We start from the raw sequence: 3914 nt of genomic DNA, 5'->3' as shown, positions 1-3914 counted from the left end.
CTGATTATCCTGAAGGGATGTCTAGCTGTTTGAACACCACTCACTAAAGCCATGTTTTAGAGCAAGTTAATTGAATTTCAAAATTATATTTGTAAACATTCAAAAATTTGCTTCAGTTGACACCAAAAGAATCTCTGTTGGTGTCCCTTTAAAAGAACAGTTCACCCCAAAATGTCAATATTTACTCACCCTCATGTGGTTCCAAAACTGTATGACTGTATTTCTGTGGAGCAGAATAAATGTGCAAAAATTTTTTTTTTAAGGGACTAATTACTGAAATAACATGTTTTAAAATATATACTTATGTGCGAACTGGATGTTTTTTAACTGTTGTTTGCATGTTACTTGCAAATAAATGAAATTATATGATACTTTAAAATTATATTGAGAAAATATTTTTTTCATTTTAAGTTTAGTGCCTTTTTGACCCACTTTACGTACATCTTTATATGTAATTGCATAGTTATTTTAATGTTTTTAAAATATGGTTAATTTGTTCTGCTGAATGTGCAAGCATGACAAGCATTTGTGCTAAACTAAAAAATACTATAATGTCGTTTCTATTGAAATTTTATGTAATGCATTGAAACATATTTGTTATTACACATTTGTAATAGTGAATAATGATCGAAAACCACTCTACAGTTAAAATTAGTTTACACTTTATTTTTAGGTGTCATTGTTACAGTGTAATTATTAATTCTATATTTAAGTACTGAGTAATATTAATTAACAACATATACTTACTATAGAGTTAGGGTAGGATTAGGGTTTGGTTGAGAGTTGGTTGCATGTAATATGCATCATTTACTGTTATATGGTAAGTACATGTAAAATTTGTAACAAGGACACTAAAATAAAGTGTTGCCAAATTATTATCAAGCAATTAGCATGTGTTTTAGTATGGAATGCTTCAGTATATTACAAAATTGGTTTATAGTTAAACTTTATTTGGGTGGTCCCATTTGATGGTGATGGTCCACAGTTTTTCTACCACGGGTTTAGACATCCCCCCTGAACGGGAACCAACCCCAGAATATTTTTGAATAGCAATTGGGCTGTTTTTTGTTTTTTAACACAAATATGTCAACCCTGCCCTTTTCTGTTGACTAAATAATGTTGCACCTATAACTCTCATTAGAGTATTGAGTATTAGTAGACTGTTAGGGAAAGGGTTAGTAGAATAAGTTGACATGTACTTGCAAATCTACTTATAGTGAGTAGAATGTCTGTTGGGGGTACCATACAAAAAGTGTTACCCAAAATTCACATTTAAAAAGTGTACTTGCATGTTTTATAAAATCATAATCATAAAATTGGACTCTCTTTATGTACATTTAAGTGGCCTTTGATTTCACTATTATTATATTAACTGCAAGTACAGTTTTTAAAAAATATTATTTTATGATTTTTCACAAGGGTGTGCTTTTCCATACATAGAAAGTGGATGGGGGCTGAGGCTGTCAAACTCTAAAAACTGTTGCTGTTGCGCCCCTGTAAAAAGGGAAATAGAAAGTACGACACGGACACAATGTGGCTTCAGTCAAGTCCAATGTTGTAATGCATTTACCATGAACAGCATAATAACATGTTTACTCAGTATCACAATTGAACATGTTATTTTCCCTTTACATGACATAATAATGTCCCTCTAAAACTACACAATTAGGAAAAATATCAGCTAGTCAGTTATAACTCCATATTACAAAATATCTGAGTTAACTTTTAAAGTGAATTACCAAAAATATATATCAAAATATATTTACTGCATCTTAAAACAACACTGGCAAATAACCTTGAAAATGTACATTAATAAAACAGACTATTTAAACAAAAGAGATTTAACTTTACCCTGTAAATTGTTTAGAAAAATATAAACAGCACAATATAGAATATTCTGTAATGCTAAATACTGCTGTTTTATAGTTATTCATTCAGAATACACTTAACATTTTAACCTCAGTAGTAGCGTTGCACTTAAACAGAAAGTACATTGCCTCTTCACATTAAACACTATTTTTTTTAATAAACTTTAACAATAGCGCTTTTACCTTTTCCCTACGATATAAAACAAATACACAGAGAAAACGGCCGCGCCGGCGGTATTACATTACCACCACGCTTTAACCTCGTTCCACATGACATAGCTAGCATACAGGCTACACTGGAGCAACACTTCACGGTTAGCCTACTAAATGTGCATATATCAATTACTATAATCACTAACATTTACTCCCTGCATGTTCCTTATGGTATTAAACACATATATAAATAGTTCAAACATACTACAGCCCACTTTCTTACCTGTAAAAAGGGAAATAGAAAGTACGACACGGACACAATGTGGCTTCAGTCAAGTCCAATGTTGTAATGGACGAACGTAAGCCGCACGTTCCGTACACAGGCTGAACGAGGCATTAGCAATCGTTAGTAGATCCTCCGATCACAAACCGGTATTTAAAGTTGCGGCAAAAGAAAGTGAAACTTATATAAACAAGCAAACACTGCATATTGTAATTTAAGGTGCATTTCCCCAAAATGTTATAGAAGTTAAATAAGACAGCATTTTAAACACATATCATCTTTTTATCCTATTAATCTCTTTAGCCTCCTTTACCCAAAAAGCAATGGATTACTGATCTACCGACCATAAGTGTATTTTCTTTCTCCTGTTTTATAAAGAAATGAATTAAATATTTCTTAACCAAACAGTGCAGCAATGCAATGACTTTTGAAGCATTTTAACTTTTTAAAATTAAGATATAAAATAAAGATTATTAACTTACCCCTTTTTATGAACCACATTAAGTATCTTTTAACTTGTATCAGTATTTAAGTATCTTTTAACTTGTATCAACCCATTCAATGTATAAGTATTACATCATTTTTATCATCCTTACATACTCCCCTTCAACACAGATGTCGTCCTCGACATCCCAACCAACAGATGGGTAATGATGAATGCAGTTAAACAGTACATATGATGTCACCAGATAACCTTTGCAACAGTTCGTATACAAGCGCTTAGCTTATTCAAAAGTCCAGGAGTGTGTGTAGTGTATATGTTAACACTCAGTTCATTCAACAGTCCATCCGTGAGTGAAAAATGAATGTGTGTATGTTCAACAGTCCATCCGTGAGTGTATGATGTATGTGCATAAGTGTGTTAACAGTCAGATTGTCCAAAAGTCCACCAATGAGTGTATAATGAGTGTGTGGGTGAGTGCGTTAACACTCAGATTGTCCAAAGTCCACCAATGAATGTATAGTGAATGTGTGTGTGTGTGTGTTCCACATTCAGTACCCTGGTACAACAACAGGCTGGTAGTCAAAGCGCTGTACTGGAACCATCCATGCACTTGCCGCTTGCATGGCTCTATAAGGTGCTGGTGGGTACCACTGCATGGTGTCACTTGTGAGTCCAGTGCTGTAACAACAAGGATTGCCCGACTGATCATATGTGAAGACTCTTGGAGGTCGTCTCTCTCTTACTGGTCGCTGGTATCGCTGTTCATGTCCACCGTGGGTTCCACTCTGAACAGGTGACTGCACTACAAACGTTCTCTCCTCCAGAGCAATGTCCTCTTGAGCAGTAATCTCCTGTTGTCCTGATGTGTCCCTCTCTGTCAGTGTGTCTCCACTATCCTGCTCGAGCTGGCAAATGTCCTGTTGCTGAGGCTCAGAATCCTGTGACAGTTGTTCAACTTCCCTGTCGGCATTTTGACTGTCTGTGTCTACTTCGGGCTGTATCACAGAGAGAGGCTGATCCCTGGGCGGATAGTATCCATAGTCATCTTCATCACTATCCTCAACGTCTGCTTCTTTGTGTTGTTGCTCCCTTCCTTTGCGGGTCCATGCTGTGATTTGTCTTTTTGGTTTAGCTGATTTCAATTGTATTTCCAGTGGCAAATGGT

The sequence above is a fragment of the Siphateles boraxobius genome, unplaced genomic scaffold (genome assembly GCF_051911475.1).
Source record: "Siphateles boraxobius isolate OS27281-9 unplaced genomic scaffold, OSU_SipBor_1 30, whole genome shotgun sequence".
Lineage (NCBI taxonomy): Eukaryota > Metazoa > Chordata > Actinopteri > Cypriniformes > Leuciscidae > Siphateles > Siphateles boraxobius.
This window is presented reverse-complemented; position numbering follows the sequence as displayed.